Source organism: Tenrec ecaudatus, chromosome 7 (assembly GCF_050624435.1).
Source record: "Tenrec ecaudatus isolate mTenEca1 chromosome 7, mTenEca1.hap1, whole genome shotgun sequence".
Lineage (NCBI taxonomy): Eukaryota > Metazoa > Chordata > Mammalia > Afrosoricida > Tenrecidae > Tenrec > Tenrec ecaudatus.
In genome coordinates, this window is record NC_134536.1 from 83377293 (window position 1) to 83402644 (window position 25352).

The 25352-nt window shown below is 41.8% G+C and overlaps 1 pseudogene; it reads right to left on the bottom strand.

The window, feature by feature from the left end:
• Positions 1-8658: 8658 nt before the first annotated feature.
• Positions 8659-9017, bottom strand: LOC142452407 (mitochondrial import inner membrane translocase subunit TIM16 pseudogene; annotated as a pseudogene).
• Positions 9018-25352: the final 16335 nt, after the last annotated feature.

The window sequence follows — 25352 nt, forward strand, 5'->3', positions numbered from 1 at the left end:
AATAATTTATAATTTATCAAAGGGTCACAAGGGTGGGAGGGGTGAGAGGGTTAAAAAAAGAAGCTGATACCAAGGACTCAATAGAAGGTAAATGTCTAGAAAATAATGATGGCAACATATGTACAAATGTGCTTGATGCAATTGATGTATGGATTGTTGTAAGAGCCCCCAATAAAAATGGTCTTTACAAAAGAAAGAGCGAGACATAAATAAATAAATAATTTAAAATAACAATTTAGAACAAAGAAAGAAAAAAGAGTCTGTGCTTGTCTGTTAATAAATATCGGCAGGTCTGACCTAGCCAGCAGTGCTGGGGAAGAGACCTAGGAGATCACCTGCCATAGAGAGCACAGTCATGAAGAAGGCAGGGAGAAGTTCTATCGTGTAACTCATCGAGTCCTTGTGAGTTGGAGTCAACTCTGCAGCAGATGATTTTCCCTTTTAGCTTTATTATTATTTGTTTTCAAGGAGCCTTTTACATTACAACATTTTGTCTGATGGCAATGACTTGGGTTGGGTTTGAGTTTTAGGCCAGGGCCAGGGAACCTTTTTCCTGTCAAGGACCATCTGGATATTTATTACATCATTCTCCAGCCATACTGGTTAAACATTTAATTAACTCACCCCTAATGTGATGCCTAGAACTACTTCTCTTTTGTGAGGTGTGTGGGGTGAGCTCGTATTGATGATTTTTCAGGACTGATACAGCTCACAGGCTGGACATTCCCTGCCCCTATATCACAGCTCCTTTGTATAGCCCAGGTACATATAGCTTTTTTGTGTTCTTTAGGAGTCCTGAGGTAAAGTGCTTAAAGGCCCCTGTGAACTAAAAGCTGAGCAGTTCAAATCCACCAGCCACTCAGTGGGAGAAATCCTCCTGGGCAGTTCTTTCTGCCCTACGGGTTCTCTACAGTTAGAACAGACTCGAGGGCAGCAGGTGTGGTTTGGGGTTTTTAATCACTTCCCCTATGATATGCTGCGCATATAATATATAGCCATCCATGTAGTACATGTCTATCTGTACTTTAAACATCAAAGAAGTAAGGCTTTTTTCATGAAATAAGTTTCTCAGTCTTTTTACTTACAGGAGCATTTTCCCCGTGAAACAAAAGGCAGAGAAGACATCTCATTTATCTTTCCAAAGCAAATTAAATTTAGATTAGCAAGCAAACTGAAACACAGGCAGAATGTCCAGTTTCAGTCCTGACATCAGGGCTGGCGCAACCCTGGAAAACTGCAGAAGAGCCTTGGGTGTTCAGTTCCTCGTGGTTCTCTCCGAGATACTCACAGTCCATACTCCCTTCCCTCCAATATACCAGACCGTTATACACAAAGCATTCACACACCATCTAGCTCTGAGCTGATCAATCCTAGAAGTTGCCTCCCTATGATTTGAGCTACTCAGACACTGAACCCAGGCTTAAAGAACACAAATGTGTTTTTAATATAAGCTCTCCTGATGCGAGGCGAAAGGCAACCTGGTAGCACTGTGAGCTAGGTGTTACACTGCTAATCACAAAGGTGGCGCCTCAAATCAAATAGCCATTCCATGAGGCTATCTGCTTCTGTAACGAGCAGTCTTGAAAACAACCATATCAATTGCAAACAAGGTGGGATTGGAGTGGAGACCCAAAGCCCCTCTGTAGACAACTGGACATCCCCTCACAGAAGGGTCACAAAGAAGGCATGAGCCAGCCAAGGTGCAATAAAGCACCAACAAAACACACAGCATCCCTCTAGTTCTTTACCTCCCACGCTCCACCCCCACTATCATGACCCCAGTTCTACCTTACAAATCCAGCTAGACCAGAGCATGTACAACAGTACAGATTAGAGCTCTTGACACACAGAATCCAAGAGAGATAAATCCCTCAGGAACAATAATGAGAGAAGTCATACCATGAAGGTAGGAAGAAAGTGAGGGGAGAAAAGAGGAACCGATCACAATGATCAACGTACAATCCCCCAACAAGGGAGATGGACAACAGAAACATGGGTGAAAGGAGACAGCAGATGGTGTAAGATATAAAAATAATAATAATTTATCAAAGGGTCATGAGGGTGGGATGGGGGGAGAGAGGGAAAAAAAGAGGAGCTGATACCGAGGCCTCAAGTAGAAAGAAAATATTTTGAAAGTGATGATGGCAACATATATACAAATGTGCTTGGTACAATTGATGTATGGATTGTGATAAGAGCTGTAAGAGCCCCCAATAAAATGATTTATTAAAGAAAAGAAAACCGTATTAGGGTCGCTATGAGTCAGAATTGACTTGATAGCAATGGATTAGGTTTAGATACAAGGAAAACTGGGACCTCCAGATTGTATGTCCATGGCTGTAACTTTGGAGGGGTTGGGGAATATGCCTCCCATCGCCTAGGGCAGCAGTTCTCAATCTGTGGGTCATGACACCTTTGAGGGTCAAATGACCATTTCACAGAGGTTGCCTGATTCACAACAGTTGCAAAATTACAGTTATGAAGTAGCAACGAAAATAATTCTATGGTTGGAGGGTCACCACCACCTAAGGAACTGTATTAAAGAGTCACGGCATTTCAGAATAGAGTTTTCTTTGTTGTGTTAATGAGATCATACCATTATAGGGTGTTATCTTAAACCTCATCGTGTTTTATGTACAGGGGAGCTTCAAAGTGTTCATGAAAATTTCTATTAACTTTAATTCAATTTTCCACAAACTTTTTGAAAGCCCCTTGTACATAAAAAGAGCAGATCTAGGCTAAATGTCATAAAATGCAAATAAGAGGGGGAAAGAGTGACACGTGAGGGTCACCAGGAACACAGGCTACAACACGCAAAGATTTCCCCTTAGGATGGGCACAGAAACAGTGTATGTCCTGCAATGAGCTTGTAGTCAGAGAAAATCTGTATAATGAATAATGAAGATCCGATGCTTTTGAATTACGGTGTTGGCAGAGAATACTGACTATACCACAAACTGTCAGAAAACATACAAATTGGCCTTGGAAAAAGTACAGCCAGAATGTTCCTTAGAATTGAGGATGGGGAGATTTCTTCTCATGTATTTTGGACATGCTAAGAAGAGGGGTGAGTTCTTGCAAAGGGACATCATGCTTAGTAAAATGAAGGGTCAAAAGGGGGGGGGGTGGAGCTTGGTGAGATGGATTGATGCAGTTGCTCCAAGGATGGCCTCAAACATGGAATTGTTGGTGAAGATGATGCAGACCAGAGCCGTGACCTTGTCCTCTTGTTTGTAGGTCACTATAAATCATGTGTTAGGGGAAAGGCTCCCAGATTCCACTGTATTTGATAGAGACCTTTCAGTAAGCTTTGAATGGGACAGTGCAATCATCTCGAGAAGAGGACGAGAGACCATCAGTGTGTACCCCGAGAGGCTTATGGAACCCACTGCCTTGTAGCCATGATGTTCACTATACACTGCGTTGTCAGTGGGTGCCATCAAGTGGTCTTTGACTCACAGTGACCTCGAGTTCAACTGAGTGAGACTTTGCTCAGTCTTGCACCATCCGCACGATTATGGTGATGTTTGAGCACGTTGTGGCATGGTGTTCCTCTCCAGGGACTGGTCTTTCCTGATTACATTTCCAAAGTACTTCAGAGAGAGCCGAGCCATTCAGGCTTCTACGGTGCATGCTGGCTGTGGTTCCTTCCAGGCAGATTTTCTGGTTTCCCTAATGGCCCATGGTACCATCGGGTGAACATTTTCCCTCAACACCACAATTCAAATGCATCATTTTCTCTGGTCTTCCTTTCTCGCTGTTCCATTTTCACATGCACGTGAGGAGACTAAAACTTCCAGGCCTTGGGTCAGGCTCACCTTAATCCTCAAAGTAGCATCTTTAACACTTTAAAGAGGTGTCTTTTGCAGCACCCAGACGCACCTCAGAAGGCTTTCCTGGTAATCTGCTCTGGAAAGTGTCCAGCCTTAAAACTCCACACATAGGGGTTAGTCACCATGAATCAGAGTTGCCATGAGGGCACTATAAGGTCACAATGATAACACCTTACATGCATTCTCTCTTCATCTCAACAAGGACTGTTAGCAATAGATGCTATTTATTCTTAAAGGACGACTGAAGGTACTGAATTTAGAAAGAACACATGTTGGGATTGAATTGTGTCCCTCTGGACACAAGATAGGATGCAGTCCTAAACCCCGGTATCTGGCTGTACCCTTGTTTAAAGATGTTATTCGATTAACCTGCATCCATACTGGTGGGGACTGAATTTTAATCCAATGGGAACGATGTTTTGTAAAGGAAAACAGACAGTGTTTTGTTCTGTCGTGTATTCTGTAGTATGTAGGGACACACAAGGAAAGTGCCCGTATGACCACTGAGGCAGAGATCATAAGAGACAGAACTCCAACCCAAGGGGTGTCGACAATTTCGGACAGAAACCAAAAGCTAGAAGAACTGCATGGAACTAACTCTCCCTCGAAGCTTTCAGTGCACAACACAGCTGAGACCTTAGTTCTAACTCCTAGCCTCCAGAACTCCCAGACCATCCATCTGCAGTCTCATAAACCACGTAATCTGTGAGACCTTGCTTCTTGGTTTGCTGATACTCTGCTGTCTTTCGGTGCCTGAGTCTGCTTTGACTCAGGGAACTCCCGCACAACAGAAGGAAGCACTTCCTGGTCCTGCACCATCCTGACCACTGTCACGAGCGAGCCCAGGATGGCGGCCCTGCTGCCAACCTATCTTACTGAGGGGTTTTCTCTTTTTCGCCAACCTTCTACTTTACTACGCATACTGCCCTTTTCCAAAATCTGGTCTTTCATGATGAACTCGACTCTGAAGAGTTCTTCCCTGTCCTTCTGACCGGAGGGGCTTATCTCCGGGCACTTGATCAGACAATATTCTTCTGCTGCTTATAAGGTTTTTAGGGGCATACTCAATAAAAATACACGTCAACCTCTTTCTGATAGTCTCTGCTGTCGGGCAATATCCATGGTTCATAAAATAAAAATATCAAAATGTGAAGTTAGAATTTCTCAGCCTTTCCCCCCATGTAGGCGTATATGATACTAAATGAGCATGTGCGTGTGTGAGCTGGAGCCCTTGTCTCTGTGCTTTTTTACTTGTTCTGTGCCAGGGCTGCAAGGCCGGGGGCAGGCAGGAAATAGAACTGGGTGGCTTGGCATTCACTTTCATTCCCATCAAATGCTTCCCCTCATCAAATGATTCACTGGAGGGCAGGGTCATGGTACCTGCGGACCCTTGCCCACTGACCCCTCTTTTGATCAAGGGGGCTCGATGTTCCAAGTTTAGAATTAGCTCACAAAAGCTGTACTATGAACTGTAAACAAATATGAATGGAAATTCACCAACAGCTTGTTCTAGTGGCTTCTAACGTCAGACTCGCTGTATTGCTCTCTTATAACTGGCTCTGTCAGCAGGGAATAATTAGCATCCATGCTCCAGAGGAACAAAGTGGGCAGACTTGAGTTGATGTTGTGCTTAATGAGCCTTTTTAAAAAGTTACAAATCACCCAGCTTCCCATCAACCTCCACTTAGCATTCTCTCATGTAGAGTGTAGCGAGAATCAGAACCCATGCTGATGGGACTAATTCAGCCTTGAAATTTTCCATTTGCCAACACACCAAGGGCCAAGGTGCATAGCAAACTAGGGGGAAAAAGCAGTTATACTTATTAATACATTTCCCACTACCACTGTGAGATTAAACACACACACACATACACTGGTGCTCTGGGGTCAATCCTGACTCATGACAACCCTTGTACGGCAGGGCACAGCTGTGCTCCACAGGGTTTCCGATGGATGGTTTTGGAAGGAACATCACCAGGCTTTTTCCTCGGAGGTGCCTCTCCACGGGCTCGAAGCTCCAAACTTTCAGTCAGCAGCCAGCTGCACGATAAGTGTATTTTCTCTTATTTTCCTTATTCTCGCTATGCTTGCTGTTTCATTCGCTCACACCCACCCACAACGAAGCAGGTGGGACGCTTCCTGCCATACTGTCCTGTTTCAAATCTTAATTTAATAGAAAAAGATGTTTAAATAAATAGTGAATAGAGATATCTAATGCTGATGCACCATTTCAAGTGGCTCGGATTTGCCACACTGTCGTTAGGCACACAGCACTCCCTCCTCCACTCCATCCCCACCTCACTGAATGCGTCCCCTCCTTGAGACTGTCTCCCCGGTGATGCTCCGGATAGCATGGTCAGGTCAGCAGTCCACGACACAAATCTTCTTGCCTTGTCATTATCCAGAGGAGCCACTCAAAAAAAGAGTGTCCCAGAATTCACCAGGTACTAATAAATGTCCACAATAATTTATTTATTAAATATTAATATAGAGTATAAAACATGTAACAGGTCCCTAATATTTCTACATATTAATGCCATGTTCGGGCTTAAAGGGAACAATTACTATACTGCCAGTCCCAATGCAATATGAATCATAATAAATCTCTCCCTTCTTCATAATTCAGTAGCCACAGAGGACATTCTGAAAGCTGCACAGAGCCCGAGAGATCAGCTATGCCACAACACTGCCAATCTAAGAGCTTCAGTCTGAATGTCAATCTCTTCCGCCCCAGCCCTGCTGTCACGACTCAACTTCCTGCATGCTGCTCAGCACGACCTCCTGCTCCACTCAGCCCGGCTCCGAATTCGCCGGCAGCCATGCATTTCATTCCTTCAGCATGTTACCATTCCAGAACGCGGTCCCCAGTTAGCTCTCTCTCTGCATTATAAAAACACTGAAAACACCCAAAGATGATCTGGCACATCTATAGATACACGTGAATAGAGGATCTGGAAGTTCTACCGTGAAGCTTGAGTGAATTCTCCATCCTGCATGGAGGCTCTCCTTACTACATTTTATGGACCATTTACACAAGAATGATTCTCTGTTTCTAAACTTTCTTGTATGGGACTTGGCCCACGTTTATAATCTATACCTCTCCAACTATATTATGAATTCCTCATGGGCAAGAACACTGTCTTTATATCTATTTTATCTCCTCCGGCGCCCACCCAGTGCTGAGTGCGTGAATAAATGTTTGGTGGCCTAGCTTTTTCTCTTGACTAATATTTCAACTATATTATATGCTTTGAATCAGAAATGAATTTTTATGATTCTAGAACCATGCTTCATTATTATAGATTTGTAGTATTATTAAGGGAATTAGTCATCGTAATAGTAGTTTAGAGGTAACTAACTTCATAAACCACTGGATATCAACAAAATAAATTGAAAACATAATTTACAATGTACACGCATGATTAAGGACCAGCGTGAGAAGAAAACATGACCAAGGGGAAAGGGTGACAGAACAAACACTCTTCTGAAACAGAAGCCAAGTGGCACAAAGTAAAACAAACGAAAGCTGGTCAGGGGAGTTCTCGAAGAAGGGCAGAATTTGTATACGAGAGACATTTTCATATGTTAAAGGGAATCTCTGGATTTCCTCTCAGAGTGAACAAGAGGCACTGAATTACTATGTTAGTGACACTGTTAGAAGTATGATAAATATATCAAGATTCACATAAGCCCCATGATTAAGGATTACTGCTCCCAGTTGTCAGGTGAGACAACTGAGACACACAGAGAGTAAGTGATTTGCCCAAGATCATAAAGATAGTAACTAGTAGAGTTGGGATTTTCTTAAAGCTATGTACTGCTAGATCTGAGAGTTGAACTGAGGCATCCAGCCCTGGAGTCCAGGTTGCAACTGCAGGATATACATCTTTTTACATGAAGCGACAATTGACATTCAAAAGATTTTCAGATAATTTTCTTAAAGTTTTTTTGTCTGTGTATGTTCCTTGAGGGGACAAATAAAATTATGCAACTGAACTTAAATATTGAATTATTATTTAAGATGCTAAAATATGAAAATAAACAGAGTTCAAATTCAATGTGTTTATATATACCAAACCTACCATAATTCACATTTGTGATAGTTAAGGTTTATTGTGCCAACCTGGTCAATAAACACATGTGGGAATACAAATTGAAGGGTGGAGAGATAAATGGCTCAGTGAGCCTCTCCTTTCTTGTTCTCTGGTCTCTTGTTCTCTGAGGGTCAGACTAGTGTGTGACTGCCTTAGCCAGTTCCATACTTCAGCTGGCAAGGCTCACTTCCTGGGAGACATCCCTGAGGATAAGTCACATGGACCTACCCCGATGCAGCCCTGGGTGCTGGAGCAGCTGTGTAGAGACCCCTGCCAGCGCTGAGATGTTTACATGCTCACTGATTTGGCTTTCCTCCTGCAGTCGGCGTCATTGCATGTGCTTTTTGAGATGGAGGAGGACTTTGTAGATCGGTGTTGGACATATGGGCTAAAGTCAGACTTACAGGCTTGAACTGGACTGGGTTGGGATGCTTTCTTAATGTACACTTACCTTTTATATAAAACTCTCTCTTACATACATATGTTTCTGTGGATTTGTTTCTCTAGTCTACCCAGACTAACACAATATTTTATTAAAGAAGAAAACCTGAAAAAAATCACCGGTGGTAAATAAATATGGTACAACTTTTTAAAAAAAAATAAACTCACTGCCATCAAGTGGACTCTGACTCACAGTGATCCTATAAAGCAGGGTAGGATTGCTTCTGTGGATTTCCAAGAATGTAACTCTCCATAACCCCCTTTCCGCATGGGCATTTATTAACAGGCTATTAATTAGAGGGTGAGGGCAGGGGCCACGTCCTGGGCACTTGTTCTTTCTCTTTGTCCTCCTGGGCCTGGACCTTGAGCTCCTCATCAAGGCGTTCCTTTGCATGGGCCACCTTGGACTGCACAGTTCTTCATTCTTTTGGATGTCCTCTAGACTCAGTTTGACGACCTTGAGGATCTGCTGGGACTCCTGCAGGCTGAGGCCCGAAAGGTTGGAGGCAGCAGCTGACTGGTGGATCCGCTCCGCCCCGGGCATCAGCAGCTGCCTGGCTAGCTGCAAACTCCTATCGCAGGGCCCGGGCAAAGCCCTGCCCACCACCTGCAAGCTCATCATGATGATTGGGGCCAGGTACTTGGCCATGTTGACCGCTCTGCCACAGAGGAGGGGCTCCGACTTCCTGGCCTGGCGGCCCATCTCAAGGGCAGAGCAGAGGAATGTAACTCTTTATGGGAGTAGAAAGCCTCATCTTGGTCCTTTGCAGCCACTGTTGATTTCAAACTGACTTGTGTTTAGAAACCCAAAAAGTAACCACTACACCGCCAGGGCTAAATATGGTATAGCAGTCCCCGATTCATGTTAGGTTTGAGCTATGAGCCGTAATCAACTGTATGTATGACCATCTGAGTGGGGTGTCATTGCTTCCCTTTTATCATTAGGAGCATGTACTTCAGACCATGTGGCTGCATGTAATGTGCTGGTGTTATCATTCTCGGATGATCCCTCAAAGATGTTCAATGATTAGATTTATGAAGATACTTGGAATAAAAGGCAACAATGATAATAAAAAAAAGAAGTGTTTGACATCAGAACGGACTCATGACAGTCCTTGGCACAGAAGCAGCTGTAAATTGAAACGACGAGTAATGAATTTGAAAAGTGGTTGATCCTGGTTCCTACCTGGGAAAACATGACTTTGAATTAAAACATTCAATAAACATTCACACCACCACAGATTTTCCATTAGCTTCATTGCAATGCAACTCCTAAAACAATTAGCAATCCTGTTTTCAGCTGTAGGAAAAGCAATCTTACTTTTCCCTCCATGAAGTGTGTGAAAGTTGAGCTAAATTTTACTCAAGTGTTTGAGTTAAGCTTTCTACAAAGCATATGGGAGATCCATAATGAAATATGAAACATTTCAATTTACAACATTCATAAAACATAAAATTATTTTCATTACATTTACAACTTGAAATAGTCACAATATGCTAATATAACATTGTGGTAACAGCAAAAACAAAAGTCAGTTACTTAAAACACAGAAGCTCTACTTCTGTTTTCTCTTACCTGTTCAATTATAAGATGATAAATTAAAAGGTACTCTGACAAAATCACAGGAGCAGCCTTTATTGAACAACAATATCAAAATGTGAAGCTATAGCTTCTAGATATGTCTCCCAGCTAGGCCTACGCACTTCCGAAGGTGATGGTTCCTTCGCTCTACCACTTCCCTAATGATTTCGGAGTTTTTGTTTCCACCACTGCAAACTGGTAGATTTGGCATTCTTGTGAGACTCAAATTGTGTTCGTTTTTAATGTTCTTTGAGTTCGGGTAACAAAGAGGAAGTCTAAAGAGGCAAAGGCAGCTTTTACTACCCACTAAGAATGAAAAAGTAAGTGCATTGGCTTAATGAAAAATTAAAATTGCTTGTAGTAACTTTCCTGTTCATTTTCTTGTTGATAGTTTTTTTCTATTGTCTAAAAATTTCTTCATAATAAGCCCCTATGATCATCTTGTGTCCTTTGAGGAAATCCACCCATTCGGCCCCCTTTGAAGCCCAACAGCAGTCACCATGGCCTCCTGAGCTGGCCTCTGTGCCTTGAGTCGAACGGGTCCTGCAGATCTCCCGGGAGCCACTGTTTTGGTTTGACCACGCTCTCTGGATCATATTGGAAAATCCAAGTCTTGTCTCTGGATACAGTTAGTTCCATAAAATCATCTCCTGAGCTTTGACCCTGCTTACAAGACCAGTGGAAATACCAGCTCTTTGAGCTAGTTCTTTTTTATGCGATATTTTTGTTACCGATCAAGCCGAAAATTTGCTGAGGCCGAAATGTTTGCTTACGTTGAAAATATCCACCCAGGTGAGATTCCAACTATCACATTAGGGATCCCTCTTTTGTTCTTTTCCACCAGTTCACAGATTTCAGCCATGGTTTCTTCATACATCCAGGCTGATGGTGTTCCTTTGTTTGGCCCATCTTTAAAGTCTGTCTAACCTTCCTTGAAATGCTTGGTCCATCTAAAAATGTTGGATTTTTTTTAATATGGTACAGCAATCCTGTAAATATATTCCTGTGTCTCAATGACATGGGATGGTATCCACTTTAGTTTTGCTTAAAAATTAAACTTAACCCTGACCTCAAAATTATTATTTTCCATGGGACAAAAAGTATCCTTTACTTTGAAGGCATGCTACTAAAACTAAACAAGTGTAGAGATGAGAGAACTTTGTCTGTAGCCGTTCACTATTCGAAGGTTCTGGTTTAAGAACTTTTTGTGTGGAATAAACCCCTGTAAGTAGGAACAGAAGCCCTGGTATCAATAATGTGACTCAACCTCATATATATTGAATTCCCATTTGTGTGGAACTTTCTTCTAACTGCTGAGAGTAATTTTTTTAAATAGAGAAATTGGACATCTACCTCCTTGGAGCTTAGAGAATAGATATCGTGCCGCATAAATGAATTGAACTGGGTGTTTGGTAGGTAAAATGCCTCCGAAACAGGAAAAGCACATTTCCACAAATGGTCAAATGTGAGAGAGATTTGAATAACAATGGGAAGCTGGAATGTACCTTAGATATTTGGCGATTTAATGCTTTCATTTCAAAGATAAGGAAAACAAAGCCTAAAAAGATTGAGTGGCTTTCCCAAATCACCCACAGTGAGGTAGTCACTGGATGATTGCCGAAAGACAATAAGAAAAGGGGGAGATATGAAGTGGTCTATGCTGGTTAAAGATCTACAGCCTCGAAATCCTAGCAAGCAGTTCCACTCTGCCTTATGGGACCACTGGAAGGCAGAATGAACCTGCCGTCGGTGGACAGGATAAGGAAAGGAGCCACTGGGGGGGTGTTATCTGTTAACCTGAAGGTTGGAGAGTGGAGTCCACCTCAAGGTCTCTCTGAAGAAGGGCTTTATGAAGGATTACCATTGAAACCTGATGGGGCAGAGTTCTCCTGTAACACACCAGGGTTAACGTGAGTCAGAATCTATGGCAATTGGTATGATAGAGGGTATGTGGGGACTGTCTAATAAACTCATCCTTCCACTAAATAACAGTTCATTTGAATTTGGGGATCTAATAAAAATCAAGATTTCACTACCAATTACAAAAAGATTAATTTCATAATTGTTAGACTAATACACTTACACTTTAAAGCAAATCAGGTAAATGCTATTTTAATCAGACGATATATCTTTTAAAAAATAATCCATAATGAAACTATTTCATAGAACCTACTTACCTGTCCCAGAAAACACTAGCCAAAATCCTTGAAAATTGAACATTAATTTAAATGCTTAGCCTTGTACCTTTTTAAAACACCAGAGAGGAAAAGAAAATCCAAGATTAAAATTGCAGCAACTTTATTAATTGCTGCTCAAAATGCCAAATTTACATATGTTTAAATAAATCTAAATGGCAGAACTGACCGCTAAGCATTTTTAGACAAGTTGGGAAAAATTAATTATGTTTTTCATCTTTTAAAAAAACAACTTAATATTCTGAGCATTTTCCTTTTTGTCAGAGATAATAAATTTGATTAAGCTCATATAAATTACACTGCACTAAACAGTATAATAACTAAAAACACATGGAGAATGAGGTTAGTCTTGTGCATTGCATCACTTCCAAATTTAAACCTAATATCAGGCATAGATGCTAGGCTTAGCAACATGTTTCTATCTTCAATTTAAAGCTGCTATTCATAAGAAAAGGTCAGTAGGTTGTCTTTTAAAAATAAATCTGCAATCACTACAAACTGTCACTGTATCTGACCAAAATCGTGATGAAAGACCAGAGGCTATGACTTGCGTGCAGCGGCACAGAGTTAGCATGAAACAGGAGATAGAAGAGTTCAACTGCAAAGGCCGAGACTTGTCCCAGTCCCTTGACTGAAACAACCTGTTTGACTTTTGACAGTCATAACCTTGGCCTGCTGAGCATTTCATAATCCAGAATGACTCTGAGCCATGAGCTCACCGTTCCCTAAATAGTGGAGAGCCACCATGAAGCCACGCATTCAGGTTACCATCTGGATTTTGCTCCTGCCATTTGTAAGAGATTACTATTTATTCAACAGCAGTGGCTTTTGACTTTTATGCTTTCCCAGACCATCAAACCAATGCAATATGTCTGTGTAAATGATGAATCTCATCACCTAGGAAAGGTGGGAAGCCACAGGCGTGAAGAATGTGTCAAAATCCCTGGGTGCCTCCCCACTCCTCCTCATTTGTTTCCCTTCTCTCATCATTCCCATCTATTGAAAAGCAATGCTGTAAAGCATTGCAGTAAAATGATCTGACTAATCAAGTTTTTATTATAAGCCTGTACAGCTCAATGAAATGGAGCAGTGTCTGCTAAAATAGAGCCTTGGGTAATTCTGTTGACAAGAGGCAGTGAGCCAAGCGTGAGATGTGGCAAGCCGCTGTCCTTCTGTAGGGCCAGAGTGTACTCCCATCTGACTTCTAGCCACCCAGCAGTTGGCTCAGCTTCAGTGTCCCATCAGGAATATCTCTTCCATATACACACACCGATTGAAATACATGCTTTACAATTCACATATTAAATCCTCACAAAAACCTACTAATTCTTCCCAAGGTCTCAGAGCTTGAAAGTGGCAGAGTGAGAAGTCAAATAGGCATATTTACATCTATATCTACCAGACCTCATTCCAAAGTTGCTTCTACTTGTGCAGTAAAGAGGGGAGCAAGAGGAAATCCACAGGTGTCGGGCCCAGCAATTTTCACAGGTATCACTGACGCACCATGTTGCGTAACATAAAATAGATTGGGAAAAGTAGTCATCAATATTTATTTCATTACTCACTACTCACCTTAGGATAAAGTGTGAAGCATCTGAGGGGGCATCCAAGACTCTCCATAATTCCAGCAGATTACAAGTCTCTGAACTTAGCCACTGCCATTCCCTAACTGACTACAATTCCTTTGAGCAAATTTTCATGTGATCACTCACTCCCTAACCAGAATTCCCTAAGAAAAACCCATGTGATCCATTTGCCACGTGTCTATAATGTTCTCATTTTCTATTATACATATGCCTAGCTGCTACATAGTGGTGACAGAAGATGCAAGGTGTCAGTCATGTCTGCAAAGAGTAGAGAAATCATCTACTCTAAACTCACCACATTACAGAAAAGGAAACCGAATCTGGTAGACAGATCTTGGAACTGTGATGCTCATTCAAAGTTCATGATCATTTTATTTTACTATTCTAGAAAAGAGCACTAACTACACTGCTCATCAGCTCAATATTAATTGTGCCACTATCCAAGAACTACCAATGAAAGAACTAATGACAGACTGTCATTTTGCTTCTCAGCTTGATGGCCACTTGTTTTCCTTCAAGCCTTTAAGACCCCAGACACTATGTCTTTTCATAGCCAGGCACCATCAGCTTTCTTCACCACAGTTGTTTAATGCACCCATTTTGTCTTCAGCAACTGTGTCGGGAAGGTGAACATCACAGAATTCCAGGTGATCAGAATAAAGTGTTCTTTCATTGAGGGAGTACTTGAGTAGAGGCCCAATATCCATCAAGCAGAAACATTTTCATAAAAAATATTCATTTCTGATATTTTTTCCTTTACCTTACTTTCCACATCCAAGTGCTTTATATTTTATCTTCAAAATCCATCCTCTTAGTCCAAACAGCATCCAATTGCATTTAAAGTAAAATCCAAACCCATTACTATAATATAAAATCTGTCCCTTTCTCTCGCATCTCATTCTGCACCCACTAGCTATTTGGATTTCTTTTGGTTCTTGCCCTAGAGCCTTTCTTGTGCTATTTCCCTGCCTAGATGTGCTCTCCTCCCCACTCCACTTATGACTAGCTTCTTCTCAAGTTTCATATATCAACTTAAAAGTCACTTCACCACTTCACAGAATAGCCCCTCCCTCTCAAATGAAGCCCTCCCCTGCCTGCCACCATCACCATAATTTCCTATGCCAACATTCTTTCCTTCATTTTTCTTATCACCATTCATGCACAGAGCACTTGTTTTATACCTGTGTATTCCTTACCCCCATGTCAAACTGCGAAAAAAGAGAGCGGAGATCTGGTATCAAGCCTGGGCAAGAATTAATCAGTACATTTTTGTTGAATGAATGATCATTTTTGAAGACCCAAATATCTTAAATACAAAGACACAGACCCAAATATCTTAAATACAAACTGACTGGACTTCATCTTCTAAGATGAGATCATCTAAATAAGATGATATATTAACACTTAAAGTAATCTTTATGACATGCATGTGCCATCACTTGTCTGTCAGCTTGTCATACTCTGGTGGCTTGTGAGTTGCAGGGACACAGGAAGCTACAGCATTGGTCTTGGAAATATCTGCAGGGTCACCCAAGGTGAGCAGGTCTCAGCAGAGCTTCCAGGCTAAGAAATGATGGTGAAAAAGGGATAAGCTGTGCACTTGAGAGGAATCATCCATTTCAAACATGATGGATTGCACAGAAACATTGTCAGAAGCCAAACACTTAATGAATATGAGCAGAGCACTCTCAGAGATGGTGCCATCAGATGAGCTTCTTGGGTCTGAAGGCACTCCAAATCTGATTGAAGACGGCCCGTCTTCTTAAGGTAGAGTTGACCAGAATGAGGTGGATGGGATAAAGCCACTAGGATCTTCATTTGCTGACAGGGTTCAAAATGACAAGAAACTACTGCAAATGTCAATGAATAAATGGAACTTAAAATGTATGAAGCATCAATCTAGGAAAATTTAAGATTGCAGATTCTTGATAATGAAATGGAACACATAAAGATAGATATTCTAGGCACTGGTGAGCCAAAATGGACCAGTATTTATCAGTATTAAATCAGAAAATCATATGGTTTTCTAAGCTAGGACTAACAGATTTGAGAGGAATGGAATTGCAGTCATCATCAAAAAGAACATTTTCAGATTAATCTTGAAGTACAAACACAAGAAAAAATAATCAATTTTATACACAAACCACTAGAGCTAGTGATGGAGAAATTGAAGAATTCTACCCATGTCTTCAGTCTAAGATTGGTCAAACCTACAATCAGAATGTATTGATTATTTTGGGCTATTAGAATGCGAAAGTTAAGAACAACGAGAAGGGGAATAAAAACAAACGAAACTCAGTGCCATCGAGTCTATGCCAACCCATAGCAACACTACAGGACAGGGTGGAACTTCCCTGTGAGTTTCCTAGACTGTAACTCTTCACAGGAATGGAAAGTCCCATATTTCTCCTGAAGAAGAAGCAGTAGTTGGAAAATATGGTCTCGGTGATAGAAACAACTCTAGAGATCACATGATAGAATTTTGCAAAACCAATGACTTCTTTATCACAAATACCTTTTTTCAACAGCACAAATAAATGTCAACTGTACATGAGGCTTTCTTTAGATAGCATGCAAAGAAATCAAATTGACTACATCTGTGGGAAGAGATTTTGGAGAAACTCAATCTCAGCAGCTAAAACCAGGAAAGGAGCCAACTGTGAAACATACCATCAATGATTCATATGTAAGTTCAGGTAAGTTCAGAAAATTAAAACAAGTCCACAAGAGTCAAAATACAACCTTGAGAATATCACACTTGAATTTCAAGACCATCTCAAGAACAAATTAGAAGCAGTTAACACTAATAACAGAAGACCTAATGAGCTGTGAGAGGACATCAAGAACATCATACACGAGGAAAGCCAAAAGTCATTACAGAGAGAGGAAAGGAAGAAAAGATCAAAGTGAATATTAAAAGAGTTTCTGAAACTTGCTCTTAATCGCAGAGTTGCTAAGGCAAATGGAAGAAATTATGAAGTCAAATTGCTGACAGAAAATTTCAAATGACAGCTCAAGAAGACAAAGTCAAATATTAAAATGAAATGTGCAAAGACTTAGAATTAAAAAAAACAAAAGAGAAGGACAAACTCAGCATGTCTTAAGCTGAAAGAACTCAAGAAAAAAATGTAAACCTTGAGTTGCACTACTGAAAGATTCCATGTGCAAAATCCAGGTGCATCAAAAGGTGGAAAGAAAACATAGTCACTGTATCAAAAAGAACTAGTCAACATTCAATTATTTCAAGAGGTGGCATATGATCAAGAAAACAAGGATACTGAAAGAAAAATTTGAAACTGCCCTGAAAGAATTAGCCAAAAGAAGGCTCTAGGAATTGATGGACTACCACTGGAAATGTTTCAACATACTGATGAAGTACTGGAAGCATTCACTCAGCTATGCCAGGAAATTCTGAAGACAGCTACTTGGTCAACTGAAAGGAGATCCATATTACTCCCATTCCAAAGAAAGATGACCTAACAGAATGTCCTAATTATTGAACACTAGTATTAATATCACAAGCAAGTAAAATTTTGCTGAAGATCATCCAATAATAGTCATAGAAGTACATTGAGAAGGAGCTGTCAGAGGTTTAGGCAGAATTCAAAAGAAGGGGTGGAACCAGAGATATCACTGCTGATGTTAGAAAGACATTTACTTGTGTTTTATTGACTATGCCAAACATTCGACTATGTGGATCATAACAAACTGTGGATAGCCTTACGAAGAATGCCAACTCCAAAACACCCCACGGTGTTCCTGTGGAATTTATACATGTATCAAGAGGCACTTGCGTGAACAGAACAAGGGAGCATGGTTCCATGTGGTTTAAAATATGGAATGGTGTCTATCATGGTTGTATGTTGTCATCATACTATTCAACCTGTATGCTATGCAACTAATCAAAGAATCTGGATTAAATGAAGAATGGGGCATAAGTATTGGTGGAAAGTTTGCTAACAACCTGCAATATGCATTTGACACAACCTTGCTTGCTGAAAGTGGGGAGGATTTGAAGCACTTGCTGATAAAGATCAAGGATTGCAGCCTTCGGCACAGATTATAGCTCAAAGTAAGACAGCCAAAATCCTCGCAATTTGACTAATAGATAACATCATGGTAAATGGAGAAAAGATTGAAGTTATCAAGAATTTATTCTTGCTTATATCCACAATTAATGTCCATGGAACCAGTAGTCAAAAGGTCATTTAATGCCCTGCACAAGACCTCTTAGACGGGCAGTGGTTCTCAACCTGGGGGTTGCGACCCCTTTGGGGGGTGGAACAACCCTTTCACAGGGGTTGCCTAAGACTATATTTTCTATAGTCTTGGGAAAGGAGACACTGCTCCTCTCTCTTTCTCTCCAGGCGGGTCTGCCCACATACAGGGTCACCACAACATGATAAAATGTATTACAGGGTTGCGACATTAGGAAGGTTGAGAACCACTGTTTGAAAATCAAGGGTGCTCCTTTGAGTACTAAGGTGTGCCTCACACTATCCATGTTATTTCCAATTTCCTCATATACACGTAAAAGTTAGAAATTGATTAAGGAAAACCAAAGAAGAATCGACACATTTGACTATGGTACTGGAAAAGAATTTTGAATGTACCATGGACTACCAATAAACAAACAAATCTGTCTTGGAAAAAGTACAGCCAGAATTCTCCTTAGAGGCAAGGATAGAATTCATCTTCTGTAATTTGGACACATTGTCAGGAGAGATCAGTCTTTGGAGAAGGACAGCATGCTTGGGAAAGTAAGGGGCAGAGAAAACGAAGAAGACCTTCACCAAAATGATTGACACAGTGGGGACAACGATGGGCTCACTCACGCAAGAACAACTGCGATGATGGCCAAGAACTGGGAAATGTTTCCTTCTGTTGTACAGACTGTTGCTATGATTATATAATATACATATGTAAACCAACCAGATGCTTTCCCTTCTTTTACACAGTAATGCGGTTGGGATAGTAAATCTGCACTGCAACGTGGATTTTGTGACTTCTCTGGTCATATAGCGGGGAAGTAAAAAACAGGTTATGCACAAACTATCAAATTCCCCATGTTTCTCAAGCTTCCCTGAAGATTCTGATTCAGACGACAGTTACATCCAGGCAATTTTACTTATAACTTGTACCCGTGGTACCAGTGAGTTACTTAATGTGGATGGCTCATATAGACACAGTACTCCATTTTGTCATGTATTTATAAACCCTAACCTCTATGGTCTCATTTTGGAGTGAGTTGCCCATTACGTCAATAAGGCAGGATTAAGGGGGGATGTATCTTGAAAGTCATTACCTTACCTAAGGATATGAGGCAAGTCACTACCCTTTGTTTCCTTAATGATATGGTGTAGTGAAGTGAAAATACATAATGATTCTTCTATCTATCTCTCTATTAGTCCCACCAAATGATTGGGTGGAATTATACAGAGAGGATGTGCAAAACACTAACAGAAGGGATTCTCCCTGCCTGAAGTGCTGCAGTTAATAGAGGCCAAACCACACCGAACTAGAGGCTGAGGCAAGGAGACCAGGAAATAGGACAAAGAGTCAGTGCCAAGGCTGTCACACTGTGAGCCAGAACAGCATTTTGGAAAAACTGGATATTTGGTATATCTCTAACCTCTTCATTGGAACTGGTCATAAATTCATCCTTGTAAAAGAACTTATTCAGGCAGCACCCAGATGAAGAGCAGTGGCTAACGTTATTTGTTCCCAACCTTGGCAGCACAATGAAATCATTTGGAGATTTTTTTTTTAATACTAATGTTTGACCCCTATCCCTACAGATTCTGACTTAATTAATTAGTCTGGAGTGGGATTCTTAAAGTTTCTCCAGCAGCCTTTAATGTGCAGCATAATTTGAACGCCACTTGGCTTGGTGACACATGATAAGGTAGATTTGTAGTACCAAACAAGGTACAGATTAACAGTTTAATGCTAACCTATGAAGCGACTCCTTCAGGGGAAAAACAGGATTCAACATAGATTCTTTCCTGATCAGGATTTACCAGTGACTAGATATACAGAGAGTCATGCTTAACAACTTTTCAAGTATATTAAAGAAGGAATATTAAAGTATTGGAATGGCAGAGTAAGAAATTAAAAAATTGTTTTACCAGGATGCAACCAGGGATGATAGCCATGCCAAACAAATGACTACATAAAAGAAGAGTGGAAATGATGTCATTCCGTAGCAGACTATTTTTCTGTAACTAAAGTGTTTTGTCTGGTACTGAGCTCCATAGTCTCCAATATCATGTGACAACAAAGAAATTTTTTTTCCATGAATAGCGAGCGATATGATACTTGGCCCAAAAGAAGTAGCAACCCCTCTGTGTAATGAAATTAAAGACAACACGGATACATAAGGACTGCCCATTGGTGAAGGAAGCACAGAAGGTGGCTTGAAGAAGGAAAAGCAGGGTCAAGGAGCATAACATAAGTCTGATGCTGCCTGCACCTATTTAAGAAGTCTGGTGAAATGCTGCTGTTGTGGGGAGCCATCGAGTTGGTTGCACATGTAATGTGACCCTGTACACAACAGACTAGAACGCTGCCTGGGCTCACCCCAGCCTCACACTTGTTCTTACGTCTGCGCTCATTGTTATAGTCACGGTGTCAATCCACCTTGTTGAGGTCTTCCTCTTTTTTGTTGTTCCTTGGCTTTATCAAGCATGGTGTCCTCCTCCAGAGACTAATCTCTCCTGACAGCATGGCCAAAGAACATGAGATGAATCTCCCACTCCTGCCTCTAAGAAGTACTCTGACTGTACTTTCTCCAAGAAAAATCTGCTTGTTCTGGTGGACATTGGGCCTCCTCATGCACACTTCCTCAATATAATAGCACCTTGCCCAGCTAAACGGTCATTCCATGATACCCACCTTCCCGACATGATCACTGAAGACAGACGTGTGTATAAGCAAACATGGCGAAGAAAGCTGATGGTGCCCAGCTATCAAAAATATATAGCGTCTGGGGTCTTAAAGGTTTGAAGGCAAACAAGCGGCCATCCAGCTCGGAAGCAACAAAGCCCACAGAGAAGAAGCACACAGCCAAAGCGAATACAAGGTGTTGAACGGACCAGGTAGCAGACACCAAGGAACTAAAACCATCATTGTGTGACCACCTTCCTCACATAAAACACTGAAGACGAATGTGTGCATAAGCAAGCATGGTGAAGAAGGCTGATGGTGCTCAGCTATTGAGAGATATAGCGTCCGGGGACTTAAAGGCTTGAAAGTAAACAAGCGATCATCTAGCCCAGAAGCAACAAAGCCCACATGGAAGCAGCACATCATGTGTGATCGTGAAGGGCAGAGGGGACCAGGTCTCAAACAACAAAGGCAGGGGGTGGGGATGAAATCACATCACTATGAATGAGGGGGAATGTGTGATAGGGACCCAATGCCCATCTGTAGACAGCTAGACAAACCTTGCAGAGGGGTAGTGGGGAGGAGACGCGTCACTCAGGGTTCAGTGTAGCAACAATGAAACTCAAAACCTGCCTCTAGTTCTTGAACGCTTCCTCCCCTCCCAATTATCATGACTCCCAATTCTATCTTGCGAACCTGGTTAGACCAGAAGATGCACGGCGGTGCAGTAGGGATCTGGAAACACAGGGACTCTACGATGGATGAACCCCTCAGACCAGCGGTGGGAGTTGTGACACCGGGAGGGAAGGGGGTATAGAAAGGGAGAACCGATCTTGGGGATCTATGTGTAACCTCCTCTCTAGGAGATGGGCAATGGGAAGGTGGGTGAGGGGAGACGCCGGGCAGTGTAAGATAAGATAAAATAATTATTTATAAACTATTAAGGGTTCAGGGGGAAGGGGGAAGTGGGGAGGGAGGGGGAAGGAACAAAAAGGAAACGGAACTGATTCCAGGAACCCAAGTGGAAGGTGAATTCTGAGAATGAAGAAGGCAAAGAATGTATTAGGGTGCTTTACTCAATTGATGTATGTATGGATTGTGATAAGAGTTGTATGATAGGATCGCTGAAGACAAATGGGTGCATAAGCAAATGTGGTGAAGAAAGCTGATGGTGCCCGGCTATCAAAAGAGATAGTGTCTGGGGTCTTAAAGGCTTGAAGGTGAACAAGCGGCCATCAAGCTCAGAAGCAAAAAAGCCCACATGGAAGAAGCACACCGGCCAGTGCGATCACGAGGTGCCAAGGGACCAGGTATAAGGCATCATGCAAAAAAAAAAAAACAACGATATAAGTGTGTGTATGTATGTGTATATGTATATATATACCATATTAAATGAAGGGGGAAGTGCAGAGTGGAGACCCAAGGCCCAAGTGTCGGCCAATGGAGATCCCCTCATAGAGGGGTTTAGGAGAGGAGATGGGTTAATTAGGGTGCGAGGTAGTACCGATGAAGAACACAGCTTTCCCCCAGATCCTGGATGCTTCCTCCCCCCAACTACCATGATCCGAATTCTACCTTGCAGGGCTGGATAGGACAGAGGCTGTACACTGGTACATATGAGGGCTGGAGGTACAGGGAATCCAGGGTGGATGATACCTTCAGGACCAAGGGTGTGAGGGACGATGCTGGGAGAGTGGAGGGTGAGTGGGTTGGAAAGGGGGAACTGATTACAAGGATCCACATGTGACCTCTTCCCTGGGAGAGGGACAGCAGAGAAGGGGGAAAGGGAGACTCCGGATAGGGCAAGATATGACAAAATAACGATGTATAAATTACCAAGGGCACATGAGGGAGGGGGGAAAGGGGAGGGAGGGGGAAAAAAAGAGGACCTGATGCAAGGGGCTTAAGTGGAGAGCAAATGCCTTGAGAATGATTGGGGCAGGGAATGTATGGATGTGCTTTATACAATTGATGTATGTATATGTATGGATGGTGATGAGAGTTGTATGAGTTCCTAATAAAATGTAAAAAAAGAAAAGAGGAGAAAAAATGATTAGGGCAAAGACCGTACAGATGTGCTTTATACAATTGATGTATGTATATGTATGAACTGTGATAAGAATTGTATGAGCCCCTAATAAATTGTTAAAAATTTTTTTTAAAGTTTCTGAAAGAATACAAGAAAAAAAATAAGAGATGATGTGCTTTATACAATTGATGTATGTATATGTGTGGATTGTGATAAGAGTTGTATGAGCCCCTAATAAAATGTAAAAAAAAAAAAAGAAAATGATTAGGGCAAAGAATGTACAGATGTGCTTTACACAATTGATGTATGTATATGTATGGATTGTGATAAGAGTAGTATGAGCCCCTAATAAAATGTTTTAAAAAAGAGAGAAAAAAAAGAGTTGTATGAGCCCCAATAAAAAGATTTATTAAATCCAAAACAAACAAACAAGAAAAGAGTTATAGTCTCAGAAATTCACAAGGGAAGTTCTACCCTGCGCTGAAAGAAAAATCTTCTTGTTCTTTTGGCAGTCCATAGTACTTTCTCTTTTCTTTTTTTAAAAATCATTTTATTAGGGGCTTATACAACTCTTATCACAATCCATACATACATCAATAGTGTAAAGCACATCTGTACATTCATTGCCCTCATCAATTTCAAAGTATTTGCTCTCCACTTAAACCCCTGTCATCAGTTCCTCGCTTTTCCCCTCCCTCCCCGCTCCCTCTTCCCTCATGAGCCCTTGATAATTTATACATTATTATTTTGTCATATTTTGCCCTGTCCAATGTCTCCCTTCACCCACTTTCCTGTTGTCTGTCTTCCAGGGAGGAGGTCACATGTAGAACTTTGTAATCGGTTCCCTTTTCCAACCCACTCTCCCTCTACCCTCCCAGTATCGCCATTCTCACCACTGGTCCTGAAGGTATCATCCGCCCTCAATTCCCTGTGTTTCCAGTTCCTATCTGTACCAGTGTACATCCTCTGGTCTAGCCAGACTTGCAAGGTAGAATTCAGATCATGATAGTGGGGGGACATGGGGAGGAAGCATTTAGGAACTAGAAGAAAGTTCTATTTTTCATCATTGCTACATCGCACCTTGACTGGCTCATTTCCTCCCATAGACCCCTCTGTAAGGGGATCTCCAGTGGACGACAAATGGACTTTGGGTCTCCAATCTGCACTCCCCATCTCATTCACTATGGTAAGATGTTTTTGTTCTGATGATGCCGTATACCTGATCCCTTTGAAACCTCGTGATCGCACATGCTAGTGTGCTTCTTCCATGTGGGCTTTATTGCTTCTGAGTTAGATGGCCGCTTGTTTACCTTCAAGCCTTTAAGACCCCAGACGCTATACCTTTTGATAGCCGGGCACCATCAGATTTCTTCGCCACATTTGCTAATGCACCCATTTGTCTTTGTGATCAGATCATGGGGGTGTGAAATTTTGTTCTTTGATGCCTGATAACTGATTCCTTCGGCACCTTATTATCACACAGGCTGGTGTGTTATTCCATGTAGACTTTGTTGCTTCTTAGCTAGATAGCAACTTGTTTAGCATCAAGATTTTAAGACATTAGACGCTATATCTTTTGATAGCTGGGCACAATCAGCTTTCTTCACCACATTTGTTTATTCACCCACTTTGTCTTCAGTGGTTGTGTCAGGAAGGTGAGCATCATAGAATACCAATTTAATAGAAGAAAGTATTCTTGCATTGAGGGAGTACTTGAGTGGAGGCCCAATGTCTTTCTGCTACCTTAATACTAAACCTATAAATATAGGCACATAGGTCAATTTCCCCATTCTCATATATAAATATATTTGCATATGTACATGTCTTTTTCTAGACCTCTATAAATTCTCTTTGACTCCCAGCTCTTTCTTCTATTTCCCTTGACTATCCTCCTGCCCCACTATCATGCTCAGTCCCCACCTGGGTTTCAGCAATTCCTCTTGGTCACATTACCCTTGATCATGCCTTACCAGGCCTCCCAATTCCACCTCACCTCCAATTTGGATCACTTGTTGTTCCCTTGTCCCTGAGTTGGTTAATACCATTTATTTTCCCCCCACCTCCTCTTATCCCATGTCCCCCACGGAACTGTAGATCCCATTGTTTTCTCCTCCATATTGTTCATCTAGTCTATCTTATTTAGACAGATCTGCGGAGATCATAACATGCACAAAAACATGACAGAGCAAAACCAAGCAACAATATACAACAAAACAACAACAACAAACTGCTGAAAACGAATAAAACAAAGCACAGCAAGAAAGAAAAGCTTGTAGTTAGTTGAAGGATCATTTGTTGGCCTTTAGAAGTGTTTTCCAGTCCAGTCTGTTGGGGCACCACACCCTGGTCCCAAAGTCCACCTTCAGAATTCCCTGGGGACCTTGCCACTCCATTCCCTGGCTGTTCTGCTGCACTCCCCCAGTGCTTTGCCTCTGTGTGGCAGGATTCGGTCAGGCGCAATTCCCACATTGTGTCTCAGGTGCTGTCGCCAGCAGGGCAATGGGTCAGTGAGGGGAGTCATGTCTCATAGTGGGGTTGGCCATGTGGTTCTCTTTGTGGACTGGTTGCTCTAATTGGAGTCATCATCCTGAAGGCCTGGTGGGCCAGGATGTGCTCCACACGCTCCTACTCCCCCTTCATTTGTTCCCATGTGCTCCAATCAGATATGTCCCTCTCCTGGAGCTGCAGATTCAATGCCGTCCTTTGA